The sequence below is a fragment of the Trachypithecus francoisi genome, unplaced genomic scaffold (assembly GCF_009764315.1).
Source record: "Trachypithecus francoisi isolate TF-2019V2 unplaced genomic scaffold, Tfra_2.0 Lachesis_group16, whole genome shotgun sequence".
Classification (NCBI taxonomy): domain Eukaryota; kingdom Metazoa; phylum Chordata; class Mammalia; order Primates; family Cercopithecidae; genus Trachypithecus; species Trachypithecus francoisi.
The window spans coordinates 47262354-47280108 of record NW_022681461.1 but is presented as its reverse complement, the minus strand read 5'-3'; the positions used below and the strand labels follow the sequence as shown (position 1 = coordinate 47280108).

At 38.4% G+C, this 17755-nt stretch overlaps 1 protein-coding gene across 3 annotated transcripts in view; it reads right to left on the bottom strand.

Moving 5' to 3' along the window:
* Positions 1–17755, bottom strand: part of CNTLN (centlein) — a 421157-nt gene that overhangs the window by 259451 nt on the left and 143951 nt on the right. The gene's annotated exons all lie outside the window — the stretch shown is intronic.

The following is a 17755-nucleotide window of genomic DNA, read 5'->3' as shown; positions in this document are numbered from 1 at the left end:
CATATACAGAGATGGCAGATGTTCAACTACTGACAGTTAGGACTAAATGCATTGTTACGCTTAGCAGTGGAAACAATCCAAATTCAGATAATGAAACTGGGGACTACAGAAGGGCTCTCATACTCTTAAAAAGCCAAAAGCCAGGTAGGGTGATGCCTCCAGCTTTGTACTTTTGGCTTAGGATTGTCTTGGCAGTACGGGCTCTTTTTTGGTTCCATATGAACTTTAAAGTAGTTTTTCCAATTCTGTGAAGAAAGTCATTGGTAGCTTGATGGGGATGGCACTGAATCTATAAATTACCTTGGGGATTATGGACATTTTCACGATATTGATTCTTCCTATCCACGACCATGGAATGTTCACTGGCCATCAGAGAAATGCAAATCAAAACCACAGTGAGATACCATCTCACACCAGTTAGAATGGCAATCACTAAAAAGTCAGGAAACAACAGGTGCTGGAGAGGATGTGGAGAAATAGGAACGTTTTTACACTGTCGGTAGGACTGTAAACTAGTTCAATCATTGTGGAAGACAGTGTGGCGATTCCTCAAGGATCTAGAACTGGAAATACCATTTGACCCAGCCATCCCATTACTGGGCATACACGCAAAAAATTATAAATCATGCTGCTATAAAGACACATGTACACGTATGTTTACTGCCACACTATTGACAATAGCAAAGACTTGGAATGAACCCAAATGTCCATCAATGATGGACTGGATTAAGAAAATGTGGCACATATACACCATGGAATACTATGCAGCCATAAAAAAGGATGAGTTCATGTCCTTTGTAGGGACATGGATGAAGCTGGAAACCATCATTCTGAGCAAACTATCGCAAGGACAGAAAACCAAACACTGCATGTTCTCACTCATAGGTGGGAATTGAACAATGAGAACACTTGGACACGGGGCGGGGAACATCACACATCAGTGCCTGTCATGGGGTGGGGAAGTGGGGAGGGATAGCATTAGGAGATATACCTAATGTAAATGACGAGTTAACGGATACAGCACACCAACATGGCACATGTATACATATGTAACAAACCTGCACATTGTGCACATGTACCCTAGAACTTAAAGTACTATTTTAAAAACAAACAAACAAACAAATGAACAAAAGAAAAAAACTTAAAAACTACAAGAAGCCAAAAACAGATTGTAACTATAGTCTGGAGACATAGAAGAAATTTTTTAACATACCACAGATAAGATCTGTGTAAAGCTGCTTATCTCAAGATTCAATCTGATTTCTGCCAAATATCAGGGAGGGACAAGATGCCTCAGGCTTGAAAGAAGATCTAGCTCCAGACTGAGGTACCCAAAAGTACCAGGAACCTCAAAATAGCTTAAAAGGGATAAACGAACACCAGGGTAGAAATAGAAGATGGTAAAACATTCCCATCAAGACAAACCCTTCAAATCTAACCTTCAAAAAGAGAGTCAACGAAGTCAACAATCAGAAATAAACACTATCCGGCCAGGCGCAGTGGCTTATGCCTGTAATCCCGCACTTTGGGAGGCTGAGGCGGGCGGATCACAAGGGCAAGAGATCGAGACTATCCTAGCCAACATGGTGAAATCCCGTCTCTACTAAAAGTGCAAAAATTAGTTGGGCATGGTGGCATGCACCTGTAGTCCCAGCTACTCGGGAGGCTGAGGCAGGAGAATCACTTGAACCTGGGAGGTGAAGGAAAGGAAAGGAAGGGAAAGGAAAGGAAAGCGGAAAGGAAAGGGGAAAGGAAAGGGGACAGGGAAGGGGAAAGGGAAGGGAAGGGAAGGGGAAAGGGAAAGGGAAAGGGAAACGGAAAGGGGAAGGGGAAGGGGAAGGGGAAGGGGAAAGGGAAAGGGAAAGGGAAAGGGAAAGGAAAGGGAGCGACACTATCCTAGCGAAATGCAAATATGGGAACCAATTTAAAAGAACTATAAATATACAGAATATACTGAAATAGACAAACATGAAGCAAAAATGGAACAATCAGGCAGCTAAAGTGAAAACACTACTATTTGATGTGAAGAGTGGATACAGAGAAACCAAATCAAAAATTATTGAAATAATCCAGCCAAAGCTGATGGTGGCTTGACAAGTAATAACAGAGGTGGTGAAGAGTCCAATTTAAAAGATATTCTGAAGGTAGAAATGGTAGGACCTGTTGATGAGTATCTGTGGAGTTGCAAGATAAAGATAGGAATTAAAGATCTCTCATAAGGATATGTCCTGGGAGCAAAGAGGTAAATGGTGGGTCCATTCACCATGATAAAGCAGACTACAAGAAAGATAGGCTGAAAACAATAATCCAAATGTCAGCTTCCGGTGGACATAATACATACATTTTAATTATTATAAAATATGAGAGCAAGTTTCCCAGTAAGTATAAAAACCTAGAACAATTTTTAACGAAAAACCTAAATTACCAGAATGGAATCAAGAATAAATAATAGAACTTCATTTGTAATACTAAGCAAAGGAAGAAAGAAAACGAAGTAGGAAAATGCACCCCTCAGTACAGGTGGTCCTAAAGCTAGCCCTCACACAGAATTCCAGCCTGGGTTTCCATTTTTGGAAGGTCAGTGAACCCCAAATCTGGAGCATGACTTATGGTGCGCCCCCACAAGTCATGTTCCCAAGGTAAAAAACAAAAATAGAATTCCTCTCTGAAGGAAATCCCCTTGATATTAATACAAAATTAAGGTAAAACTTTTCATTGTTTCCCACTAAATATTGTTCAGTTTTAAGCCATGTGACTATACTACACATTCTAAATTTAAAAATTTAAAAAAAGAAAAAATAGAAAATTTCAAAAGGATAATTCAAAATGTTACAAATATCAACACATTCAATCAATTATATAAAGCTGACTCACAAAAACCCCTTATCTGGTCCTAGAGGTTTAAAGGAAAGGCCTACAAACATTTCAATAAATGAATAACCCCTGTCTTCTGGGAAACGTTACACAGAATTTAAAAAGGATGTTCTCAACTCATTTTATGAAAATTGCATGACCTGTTATCCAAGTCAGAAAGGGAAGGACATAAAAAGGAACATTTCAGAGTGATATCACTTAGGCATACAAATGCAAAAATCCAAAATAAACTATACTAGTATTAAAGAAAGATTTGGGTAATTTATTGAGATTATTTCGTTCCAGAAATACAAAGATAGCTTAACATTAGAAAATCTACTAATATAATTTATCACATTAAGCGATTAAAGGAAAAATATATGAACATGCCAATAAAGCCAGAAAAATCACCCAAAACAATCCAACACCTTACGATTTAAAAACAAAAACAAAAAACTAACAACAATATAGGAATACAGAAGAATTTTCTTACTTTGGTATGAATGCCAAAAATCAGCAAATATGATAATTAATTGTGAAATGTTCATTCAAAAATCAAGAACAAATTTGTTTTATATTAAAATTGTCCTGGGGATTTTAGGTAATATACTAAGAGAAGGGAAAAAATAAAAGACATTAAATATATAAATATTAAGAGAAAGAGTAAACCATTCTTATTAGTAGCCAATATGGTCTTCCACCAAAAAACAAAAACAAAGTGTAAACATTTGGAGCAATAGTTGAGCAAGATTTTAAAAGACAACTGTGCAAAGCTCAGATGATTTTCTATATAACTAAACATTTATAGTATCAACAAGAAACATAAAATAACCAGAAACAAATCTTACAACCAATGTACAATATAATTATATGAAGTCAGAAACCAAAAGCACTTGTATGACTCACTTTATTACAATATTCCCTTTATTGTGGTGGTCTGGAACCAAAATAAATAATGAAACAGAGGTGTAGAACAACACTATAGAACAACTGGAACTAAAAGAATAATACAGAATATTCCACTCGACAACAACAGAATATACATTGATCTTCATGGCTCATGAAACATTCTCCATGACAGACCATAAAACAAGGCTCAACAAATTTTAAAATACTAAAAATATATAAAGTATTGTTTCTGATCACAGCGTAATAAAACCAGAAATCAATTACAGAAGGAAAACTGGAAAATATTCATCTACGTGGAAATTATGCAAAACATTCTTAAACAATAGACCAAAGAAGAGATCATGAAAGAAAGAAATTAAAAAATACCTTGAGACAAGTAGAAATGAGAAAACATACCAAAACTTATGTGATGCAGAAAAAGTAACGGTAAGAAGCAAGTTTATAGCTGTAAGTGTGTAGTACATTAAAAAGGAAGAAAAATCTCAACAACCTAAATTTACACATTGGAAAGAACTAGAAGAAGAACAAATAGAACCAAAAGTTAGCAGAAGAAAGAAGTAAGAAGGATTAGAGTAGTGATTAATTAAATAACAAAACAATAGAAAAAATTTTTAAATAAGAGTTGGATTTGGAAGAGATCTTTAAAAATGGATACGCCTTTAGATAAATTAGATTTTAAAAAGAGAAAACTCAAATAATTATAAAATAGAATTAAAAACAAAACCATATGATCATCTCAATAGACACAGAAAAGCTTTTGATAAAATCCAACATCCCTTCATGATAAAAACTCTCCACAAACTAGGTATTGAAGGAACACACCCCAAAATACTAAGAGCCATCTATGACAAACCCACAGTCAACATCATGCCAATCATACTGGCAAAAGCTGGAAGCATTCCCTTTAAGAACTGGAACAAGACAAGACAAAGATAACTACTCTTTTTTTTTCCTTAACTTTAAGTTCTCAGATACATGTGCAGAACATGAAGGTTTGTTGCATGGGTATACACGTGCCATGGTGTTTGCTGCACCCATCAGACCATCATCTAGGTTTTAACTCCCAATTGAATTAGGTATTTGTCATAATGCTCTCCCTCCCCTTTCCACCTGCCCCGCAACAGGCCTCAGTCTATGATGCTCCCCTTCCTGTGTCCATGTGTTCTCACTGTTCAACTCCCACTTATGAGTAAGAACATGCAGTGTTGGTTTTCTGTTCCTGTGTTACTTTGCTGAGGATGATGGCTTCCAGCTTCATCCATGTCCTGGATTGCTGGGTTAAATGGTGTTCCTGGTTCTAGATTCTTGAGTAATCACCACACTGTCTTCCGCAATGGCTGAAATAATTTGCACTCCCACCATCAGTGTAAAAGCATTCCTATTTCTCCACAGCCCTGCCAGCATCTGTTGTTTCCTAACATTTCAATAATCGCCCTTCTAACTGGCATGAGATGGTATCTCACTGTGGTTTTGATATGCATTTCTCTAATGACCACTGATAAGCTTTTTTCATATGTTTGTTGGCATCATAAATGTCCACTTTTGAAGGAGAAGTATCTGTTCATGTCCTTCACCCATTTTTTGATTGGGTTGTTTTTTATTGTAAATTTGTTAAGTTCCTTGTAGATTCTGGATACTTTTGTCAGATGGGTAGATTGCAAAAATTTTATTTCATTCTGTAGGTTGACTGTTCACTCTGATGCTAGTTTCTTTTGCTGTGTAGAAGCTCTTTAGTTTAATTAGAAGCCACGCCCACTCTTACCACTCCTATTCAACACAGTACTAGAAGTCCTAGCCAGAGCAATCAGTCAAGAGAAAAAAATAAAAGACGTACGGATAGGAAAAGAAGTCATGTTACGCCCTGTCACTGATAAGATGATTCTACACACAGAAAACCCTACAAATTCCACCAAAAGGCTCCTAGGGAATGCACAATTTCAGTAAAGTTTCAGGACACAAAATCAATGCACAAAAATCAGTAGTATTTCTATATGCCAATAATGTTCAAGCTGTGAAGCAAATCAAAAACACAATCCCTTTACAATAGCCACAAAAAATAACAAAATACCCAGGAATACATCTAACCAAGAAGATGAAAGATCTTTACAAGGAGAAGTACGAAACACTGCTGAGAGAAATCATAGATGACACAAACCAATTGAAAAACATGCCATGCTCACGGACTGGAAGAATCAATATCATTAAGATGGCCCTACTCCACAAAGGAATCTACAGGTTCGATGCTATTCCTACCAAACTACCAATGTCACTTTTGACAGAATTACAAAAAATATTCCAAAATTTATATGGAACCAAAAAGCCCAGTTAGGCAAAGCAATCCTAAGCAAAATGAACAAAGCCAGAGGCATCACATTATCCAACTTCAAACTATATTACAGGGCTACAGTAATCAAAATAGCATGGTACTATTGGTACAAAAACAGACACAGAGACCAGTGGAACAGAATAGAGAACCCAGAAATAAAGCTGCACACCAACAATTACCTGATCTTTCACAAAGCTGACAAAAACATGCAATGGAGACAAGACTCCCTATTCAATAAATGGTGCTGAGATAACTGGCTAGCCAAATGCGGAAGATTGAAACTGGACTCCTTCCTTACAACATACACAAAAATCAACTCAAGATGGATTAAAGACTTAAATATGAAACCAAAAACCATAAAAACCTTGGAAGACAACCCAGGCAATACCATTCTGGACAAAGGAACTGGCAAAGATTTTATGATGAAGACGCCAAAAGCAACTGCAACGAAAAATTGACAAACGGGATCTAATTAAAGAGCTTCTGCATAGCAAAAGAAACTATCATCAGAGTAAACAGTCAACCTACAGAATGGGAGAAAATATTCACAAATTATGCATCTAACAGGGGTCTAACATCCAGGTTTAACATCCAGAATCCATAAGAAACTTAAGTCAACAAGCAAAAAAAGAAAATGACCCCATTAAAAACTAGGCAAAGAACATGAACAGACACTTGTCAAAAGAAGACATACAAACAGCCAACAATCATGAAAGAAATGCTCAAAATCACTAATCATCGGAGAAATGCAAATCAGAAATACAGTGAGATACCATCTCACACCAATCATAATGGCTTTTACTAAACGTCAAAAATAACAGATGGTGGGGAGGCTATGGAGAAAAGGCAATGTTTATACATTGTTGGTAGGTTTGAAAATTACTTCAGCCACTGTGGAAAGCAGTTTGGAGATTTCTCAAAGAACTAAAAATGAAAATAGAACTACCATTTGACCCAGCCTCACTCAGTAGCCAAACAAAAATAAATTGTTCTACCAAAAACGCTTGTGTACTTGTATATGCATCACAACAGAAGAGCAAAGACATAGAATCAAGCTAGGTGACCATCAACAACAAACTGTAAAGAAAATATAATACATATACACTGTAGAATACTATGTAGCGGTTAAAAAAATCATATCCTTTTCAGCAACATGGATGCAGCTGGAAGCCATTATCCTCAGCAAAGTAATGCAGAAACAGAAAACTAAGAATACTAAGAACAACTGTATTCTAACAAATACAAAACTGTATTCTAACAAATCTGTATTCTAACACATACAAAAATGTATCTTAACAGATTGGATAATCCAAAGAAGCGGATACAATCCTAGAAACAAATTTATGAAAACTGAAAAATGAAAAAACAGAAAATCTGACAGAACAGTAAGAAGACTGAATAATCAAAAATCTACCAACAAAGCACAGGTCTACATGGTTTCACTGCATAATTCTACCAAAAATTTAAAGAATTAACACCAATGCTCCTCAAACTCTACTAATAACTGAAGTACAGAGAATATTTTGAAGCTCCTTCTATGAGGAGAGCATCATCCTGATACCAAAACTAGAAAACAACACTAGAAGAAAACTAGAGACCAATTATCTGATGGATATTAATGCAAAAATCATAAACAAAATACTAGCAAAAAAGATTACAAAATATGACCAAGTGGAATTTATGCCTTGAATGCAAGGACAATTGAAACATACAAAATTCAATTAATGAAATAAACCACAATGAAAGAATAAAAGACAAAAATCATAGAATCAATTCACTTCATATAGAAAAAGCATTTGACAAGATTGAACACCCTTTTGTGATTAAAAAAAAATCCACAAACTAGGAATAGAAGGGAGCTACTTCAACATAACAAAGGCCAAATACAAAAAGCCTATAGCTAACATCATACTCAATAGTGAAAGACTAAAAGCTTTTTCTCTAAAATCAGGAACAAGATGAGACTGCCCACTCTCACCACTTCTATTCAACATAGTTGTTTTTTTTTTAATTTTTAATTTTTGAGACGGAGTCTTGCTCTGTCATCCAGGCTGGAGTGCAGTAGCGCGATCTCAGCTCACTGCAAGCTCCCACTCCCGGGCTCACGCCGTTTTCCTGCCTCAGCCACCGGAGTAGCTGGGACCTACAGGCGCTCGCCACAGAGCTGGGCTAATTTTTAATTTTATTTTATTTTTAGTAGAAATGGGGTTTCACCGTGTTAGCCAGGATGGTCTCGATCTCCTGACCTCGTGATCTGCCCGCCTCGGCCTCCCAAAGTGCTGGGATTACAGGAGTGAGCCACCGCGCCCAGCGTCAACACAAAAGTTCTAGCCAGAGCAACTACGCAAGAAAAATAGAAGGCATCCTAATCAAAAAGGAAGAAGTAAAATTATCTCTTCTTGCTGATGGCGTGTTCTTATACATAGAAAACCATAAGATTCCACCAAAAATCTTTTAGAACAAATAATTCAGCAAAGCTGCAGTACACACACAAAAAAATACACAAAATAGCTACATTTCTATATACTAACAATGAATAATCAGAAAAGGAAATTAAGAAAACAATTTCATTTACAATTGAAAAAATACTAGAAATAAATCTAGCCAAGGGGGTGAAAGACTTGTACACTGAAAACTATGAACATTATTAACAGAAATTATAGAAGACACATATAAATAGAAGACACCTCATGTCACTAGATTGGAAGACAATGTTATGACGTAAAAACTGCCAAAAGTGAGCTACGCATTTAATGCACTCCTTATCAATATCCCAATGACACTTTTTGCAGAAAGTTAAAATATCATCCTAAAATTCATATGAAATCTCAAGCAACCCTAAATAGCCATGGCAATTCTGAAAACAATAATATTGGAGAACTCATATTTCTTCATTTCAAAATGTATTACAAAGCTACAATAATGAAAACAGTACTGTACTGACATACAGATATACAGACCAATAAAAATAGCCTAGAAATAAACATTTCTATATGTGCTCAAATAACTTTTCACAAAGGTACCAAGACCAACTGATGACTAAAAGGCAGCCTTTTCGACAAATGTTGCCGGAAAAACTAGGTATCTACACACAAATGAATGAAATTGAACCCTTACACCATACACAAAAGAAAAAAAAAAAAAACCTCAAAATGGATTAAAGACCAAAATATAAAAGCCACAACTAGAAAACTCCCAACATAGGGAAAACACATCATGATACTGGATTTGGCAATGATTTCTTGCAAATGACACCAAAAGCATAGGCAACAAAAGCAAAAACATAAAATTGGGACTATGCCAAAAACATACAGATGGTACTACCTCACAATTGAAAACTTTTGTTCATCAAAGGACACAATCAACAGATTAAAAAGGCAACAAAAGGACTTGAAGAGATATTTCTCCAAAGATGATATACAAGTAGCCAAGAAGCATACGAAAAAAATGGTCAACATCATAATACAAATAGTTCAACTGGGATTTGTCCCAGGGATGCAGGGATGATTCAATATATACAAATCAACAAATGTAACACATCCCATCAATAAACTGAAGGACAAAAATGATCTGATCATCTCAATTAATACAGAAAAAGCATGATAAAATTCAACACACCTTCATTATAGAAACTGTCAACAAACTAGTGAAACAAAAAACATGCCCCCAAATATTAAAGGCCATATATATCAAACCCATAACATCACACTAACTGGGGAAAAGTTAAAGACCTTTCCTCTAATTTAAACAAGAAAAGAATGCTCAATTTCACCACTTCTAGTCAACACAGTACTGGAAGTCCCAGTCAGAGAAATCAGGCAAAAGAAAAACACAATAGAAAAGACATCCAATTTGAAAAAGTGAAAGTCAAACTGTCCCTCTTTGCAAACAACATGATCTTATATCTTTCTTTTTTTAATGACTCTACCAAAAAAACTCTCAGAACTGATAAATAAATTCAGAAAAGTTGCAGGATACAAAAATCATGTACAAAATAAGTAGCACTTCCATACATTAGTAATGAAATAGCTGAAGAAGAAATCAAAAAAGCAATTCTACTTCCAAAAGCTACAAAAACCAAAAATAAGTATCTGGGATTAAGTTTAACCAAGGAGGGTTAAGACATCTACAAAATGAACAAACAAAAACACTGATGAAAGAAATTGAAGAGGACACAAACAACAATAAAAACATATCACACTCATGGGTCAGATGAATTAATACTGTTAAAATGACCACACTGCCCAAAGCAATCTAGATTCAGTGCAATCTCTATTACTACCAACATCATTTTTCACAGAAATAGAAAAAAACAATTCTAAAATTGATATGGAACCAAAAAAGAGCCTAAATACCCAAAGCAATCCTGAGCAAAAGAACCAAGCTGGAGGTATGACACTATTTCACTTCAGAACATATTACAAGGATATAATAACTGAAACAGCATGGTGTTGGCATAAATATAGACATATAGACGAATGAAACAAAATATAGAACCCAGAAGTAAATCCACCGATTCACAGCTGATTGGTCTTCAACAAAGCAACCAAAAATATACATTGGGGACAGGATAGGATAACACCTCTTCAATAAATGGTGCTAGAAAAACTAGATAATCATGCGCACAAGAATGAAACTGGACACATCTCTCACCATATAACAAGCAAACTTAAGATGGAGCAAAGGCTTAATTGTAATATATGGAATTACAAAAATGCTAGAAGAAAACATGGAGAAAACTCTCCAAGACATTAGTCTAGGCAAAGATTTTATGCCTAAGAACTCAAAAAAACAGGCAACAAAAATAAAAATAGACGAATGGAACTATATTAAATAAAAACCTTGGGTTGAAATTCAGTCTACAAAAAAGAGACAATCTTCAAAGTAGCAAGAATCCTTTGAAATGAGTTAAAATATTTGCAGATTACTCAGTAAACAGGGGACTAGTAGCTAGAATCTACAAGGAACTCAAAGAACTCAATGGTTTTTCAAAAGTCACATTTTAACACATGCAAAAAAAATGAATGGACATTTCTCAAGAGAAGATATACACATGGCCAACAGGTATATGAAAAATGCTCAGCATCATTAATCATCAGTAAAATGCAAATCAAAACCATAATGAGATGTCATGTCATCCTAGTTAGAATGACTATTACTAAAGGGACAGAAAATAACAGATCCAAGTGGGGATGCAACAGTGTATATAGGAGACCTCTTGAGATTCGCACCAAGATGGCCCAATAGGAACAGCTCCAGCCTCCAGCTCCAGCATGAGTGACACAGAAGACGGGTGATTTCTGCATTTCCAACTGAAGTACCGGGTTCATCTCACTGGGATGTGTCAGACAGTGGGGGCAGGACAGTGGGTGTAGCTCAACAAGCAAGAGCCGAAGCAGGGCGAGGCATCACCTCACCACAGAAGCGCCAGGGGGAAGGGAATTCCCTTTCCTAGCCAAGGGAAACCGTGACATACAACACCTGGAAAATTGGGTCACTCCCACCCTAACACTGGGCTTTATCAAAAGTCTTAGCCAATGGCACACCCATGCCAGGCTCTCAGGGTCCCACGCCCACGGAGCCTCCCTCACTGCTAGCACAGCAGTCTGAGATCTAACTGCAAGGCAGCAGCAACTCTGGGGAAGGGCACCTGCCATTGCTGAGGCTTAAGTAGGTAAACAGAGCGGCCAGGAAGCTCGAACTGGGTGGAGCCCACAGAACACCAAGGAGGCCTGCCTGCCTCGGTAGACTCCACCTCTGGGGACAGGGCATAGCCAAACAAAAGGCAGCAGAAACCTCTCCAGATTTAATGTCCCTGTCTGGCAGCTTTGAAGAGAGTAGTGGTTTCCCCAGCACAGAATCTGATTTGAGAACAGACAGACTGTCTGCTCAAGTGGGTCCCTGACCCCCGAGTAGCCTAATTGGGAGACATCCCCCACTAGGGGCAGACTAACACCTAACATCTCACACAAATGGATACACCTCTGAGACGAAGCTTACAGAGGAATAATCAGACAGCAACATTTGCTGATCAGTAATATTCACTTGTCTGCAGCCTCCACTGCTGATACCCAGGCAAACAGGGTCTGGAGTGGACTTCGAGCAAACTCCAACAGACCTGCAGCTAAGGGTCCTGACTGTTAGAAGGAAAAATAACGAACAGAAAGGACATCCATGCCAAAACTCCATCTCTACGTCACCATCATCAAAGACCAAAGGTACACAGAACCACAAAGATGGGGAAAAATCAGTACAGAAAAGCTGGAAGTTCTAAAAATCAGAGCGCCTCTCCCTCTCCAAAGGAACACAGCTCCTCGCAAGCAACAGAACAAAGCTGGACAGGGAATGACTTTGAAAAGTTGACAGAAGAAGACTTCAGACAATCAGACTTCTCCGAGATAAAGGAGGTATTACGAACCCAGTGCAAAGAAACTAAAAACCTTGAAAGAAGATATGATGAATGCCTAACTAGAATAACCAAAGCAGAGAAGTCCATAAACGAATTCATAGAGATGAAAACCATGACACGAGAACTACGTAACAAATGCACAAGCTTCAATAACCGACTCAATCAACTGGAATAAAGGGTATCAGTGATTGAAGATCAAATGAATTAAATGAAGCGAGAAGAGAAGTTTAGAGAAAAAAGAGCAAAAAAAATCAACAAAACATCCAAGAAATATGGGACTAAGTGAAAAGACCAAATCTACGTCTGATTGGTATACCTGAAAGTGATGGAGAGAATGAAATCAAGTTGGAAAACACTCTGCACGATATCATCCAGGAGAACTTTCTGAATCTAGCAAGACAGGCCAACATTCAAATTTAGGAAATACAGAGAACACCACAAAGATACTCCTCGAGAAGAGTAACTCCAAGACACATAATTGTCAGATTCACCAAACTTGAAATGAAGGAAAAAATCTTAAGGGCAGCCAGAGAGAAAGGTCAGGTTAACCACAAAGGAAAGCCCATCAGACTAACAGCAGATCTCTCCGCAGAAACTCTACAAGCCAGAAGAAAGTGGGGGTCAATATTCAACATTCTTAAAGAAAAGAATTTTAAACCCACAATTTCATATCCAGCCAAACTAAGTTTCATAACTGAAGGAGAAATAAAATCCTTTACAGAGAAGAAAATGCTGAGAGATTCTGTCACCACCAGGTCTGCCCTACAAGAGCTCCTGAAGGAAGCAATAAACATGGAAACGAACAACCAGTACCAGCCACCGCAAAAACATGCCAAAATGTAAAGACCATCGATGCTAGGAAGAAACTGCATCAACTAATGAGCAAAATAACCAGTTAATATCATAATGACAGGATCAAGTTCACACATAACAATATTAACCTTAAATGTAAATGGACTAAATGGTCCAAGCAAAAGACACAGACTGGCAAACTGGATAAAGAGTCAAGACCCATCAGCTTCCTGTATCCATGAGACACATCTCACAAGCAGAGACAAACATAGGCACAAAATAAAGGGATGGAGGAAGATTTACCAAGCAAATGGAAAAAAAAAAAGGCAGGGGTTGCAATCCTAGTGTCTGATAAAACATACTTTAAACCAACAAACATCCAAAGAGACAAAGAAGGCCATTACATAATGGTAAAGGGATCAATTCATCAGGAAGAGCTAACTATCCTAAATATATGTGCACCCATTACAGGAGAACCCAGATTCATAAAGCAAGTACTTAGAGACTTACAAAGAGACTTAGACTCCCCATACAATAATAATGGGAGTCTTTAACATCCCACTGTCAACATTAGACACATCAATGAGACAGAAAGTTAACAAGGATATCCAGGAATTGAACTCATCTCTGCACCAAGCGGACCTAATAGACATCTACAGAACTCTTCACCCCAAATCAACAGAATATGCATTCTTCTTAGCACCACATCACACTTATTCCAAAATTGACCACATAGTAGGAAGTAAAGCACTCCTCAGCAAACGTGAAACAACAGAAATTATAACAAACTGCCTCTTAGACCACGGTGCAATCAAACTAGAACTTAGGATTAAGAAAATCAATCAAAACCACTCAAATACATGGAAAATGAAAAACTTGCTCCTGAATGACTACTGGGTACATAATGAAATGAAGGCAGAAATAAAGATGTTCTTTGAAAACAATGAGAACAAAGATACAACATACCAGAATCTCTGGGACACATTTAAAGCAGTGTGTAGACGGAAATTTATAGTACTAAATGCTCACAAGAGAAAGCAGGAAAGATCTAAATTTGAAACCCTAATATCACAATTAAAAGAACTAGAGAAGCAAGAGCAAACACATTCAAAAGCTAGCAGAAGGCAAGAAATAACTAAGATCAGAGCAGAACTGAAGGAGACAGAAACACACACAAAAAAATCGATGAATCCAGAAGCTGGTTTCTTGAAAAGATCTATAAAATTGATAGACAGCTAGCAAGACTAATAAAGAAAAGAGGAAAGAACCAAATAGATGCAATAAAAAATGGTAAAGGGGATATCACCACCGACCCCACAGAAATACAAACTACCATCAGATAATACTATAAACACCTCTACGCAAATCAACCAGAAAATCTAGAACAAACGGATAAATTCCTGGATACACTCTCCCAAGACTAAACCAGGAAGAAGTTGAATCCCTAAATAGACCAATAGCAGGCTCTGAAATTGAGGCAATAATTAATAGCCTACCAACCAAAAAAGTCCAGGACCAGATGGATTCACAGCCAAATTCTACCAGAGGTACAAGGAAGAGCTGGTACCATTCCTTCTGAAACTATTCCAATCAATAGAAAAAGAGGGAATCCTCTCTACCTCATTTTAAGAGGCCAACATCATCCTGATACCAAAGCCTGGCAGAGACACAACAAAAAAGGAGAATTTTAGACCAATATCCCTGATGAACATCGATGCAAAAATCCTCCATAAAATACTGGCAAACTGAATCTAGCAGCACATCAAAAAGCTTATCCACCATGATCAAGTGGGCTTCATCCCTGGGATGCAAGGCTGGTTCAACATACACAAATCAATAAATGTAATCCAGCATATAAACAGAATCAAAGACAAAAACCACAGGATTACCTCAATAGATTCAGAAAAGGCCTTTGACAAAATTCAACAGCCCTTCATGCTAAAAACTCGCAATAAATTCGGTATTGATGGAACGTATCTCAAAATAATCAGAGCTATTTATGACAAACCCACAGCATATATCATACTGAATGGGCAGAAAATGGAAACACTCCCCTTGAAAACTGGCACAAGACAGGGAAGCGTCTCTCACCACTCCTATTCAACATAGTGTTTGAAGTTCTGGCCAGGGCAATCAGGCAGGAGAAAGGAATAAAGGGTATTAAAGTAGGAAAAGAGAAAGTCACATTGTCCCTGTTTGCAGATGACATGATTGTATATTTAGAAAACCCCATCGTCTCAGCTCAAAATCTCCTTAAGCTGATAAGCAACTTCAGCAAAGTCTCAGGATACAAAATTAATGTGCAAAAATCACAAGCATTCTTATACACCAGTAACAGACAAACAGAGAGCCAAATCATGAGTGAAATTCCATTCACAATTGCTTCAAAGGGAATACAATACCTAGGAATCCAACTTACAAGAGATGTGAAGGACCTCTTCAAGGAGAACTACAAATCACTGCTCAGTGAAATAAAAGAGGACACAAACAAATGGAAAAACATTCCATTCTCATGGATAGGAAGAATCAATATTGTGAAAATGGCCATACTGCCCAAGGTAATTTATAGATTCAATGCCATCCCCATTAAGCTACCAATGACTTTTTTCACAGAATTGGAAAAAACTATTTTAAAGTTCATATGGAACAAAAAAAGAGCCCGCGATGCCAAGACAGTCCTAAGCAAAAAGTACAAAGCTGGAGGCATCATGCTGCCCGACGTCAAACTATACTGCAAGGTTACAATAACCAAAACAGCATGGTACTGGTACCAAAACAGAGATATACACAAATGGAACAGAACAGAGCCCTCAGAAAAAATATCATACATCTACAACCATCTGATCTTTGACAAACCTGACAAAAACAAGAAATGGGGAAAGGATTCCCTGTTTAATGAATGGTGCTGGGAAAATTGGCTAGCCATAAGTAGAAAGCTAAAACTGGATCCCTGCCTTACACCTTATACAAAAGTTAATGCAAGATGGATTAGAGACTTAAATCTTAGACCAAAAACCATAAAAACTCTAGAAGAAATCCCTAGGCAATGCCATTCAGGACAAAGGCATGGGCATGGACTTCATGTCTAAAACACCAAAAGCAATGGCAACAAAAGCCAAAGTTGACTAACAGGATCTAATTAAACTAAAGAGCTTCTGCACAGCAAAAGAAACTACCATCAGAGTGAACAGGCAACCTACAGAATGGGAGAAAATTTTTACAATCTACCCATCTGACAAAGGGCTAATATCTAGAACCTACAAAGAACCCAAACAAATTTACAAGAATAAAAACAACCCCATCAAAAAGTGGGTGAGAAGATGGCCGAATAGGAACACGTCCAGTCTCCAGCTCCTAGAGCGAGCAACACAGAAGACGGGTGATTCCTGCATTTTCAACTGAGGTACCGGTTTTATCTCACTAGGGAGTGCTGGACAATCAGTGCTGGTCAGCTGCTGCAGTCCAACCAGCAGGAGCTGAAGCAGGGCAAGGCATCGCCTCACCTGGGAAGCACAAGAGGGAAGGGAATCCCTTTTCCTAGCCAGGGGAACTGAGACACACAACACCTGGAAAATCAGGCAACTTCCACCCCAACATTGCGCTTTACCAAGAGTCTTAGCAAACGGTACACGAGGAGATTATATCCCACGCCTGGCCAGGAGGGTCCCACTCCCGCGGAACCTCTCTCATTGCTAGCACAGCAGTCTGCGATCTAACAGCAAGGCAGCAGCGAGGCTGGGGGAAGGGCACCCGCCATTGCTGAGGCTTAAATAGGAAAACAAAGCCCTTGGGAAACTCAAACTGGGTGGAGCCGACAGCAGCTCAACGAGGCCTGCCTGTCTCTGCAGACTCCACCTCTGGGGACAGGGCACAGCTAAACAAACAAACAAAAAAGGCAGCAGAAACCTCCGCAGATGCAACGACCCTGTCTTGACATCTGTGAAGAGAGCAGTGGATCTACGAACACGGAGGTTGAGATCTGAGAACGGACAGACTGCCTGCTAAAGTGGGTCGCTGACCCCTCAGTAGCCTAACTGGGAGACATCCCCCACTAGACCAACACCCCACACCTCACACAGCGGAGTACACACGAGACGAAGTTTCCAAAGCAAGAATCAGACAGATACACTCACTGTTCAGCAATATTCTATCTTCCGCAGCCTCTGATGCAGACACCCAGGGAAACAAGGTCTGCAGTGGACCTCAAGCAATTTCCAACAGATTTATAGCTGAGGGTCCTGACTGTTAGAAGGAAAACTAACGGGGGGGCGGAGCAAGATGGCCGAATAGGAACAGCTCCAGTCTCCAACTCCCAGCGAGAGCGACACAGAAGACCGGTGATTTCTGCATTTTCAACTGAGGTACTGGGGTCATCTCTCTAGGGAGTGCCGGACAATCGGTGCGGGTCAGCTGCTGCAGCCTGACCAGCGTGAGCTGAAGCAGGGCGAGGCATCGCCTCACCTGGA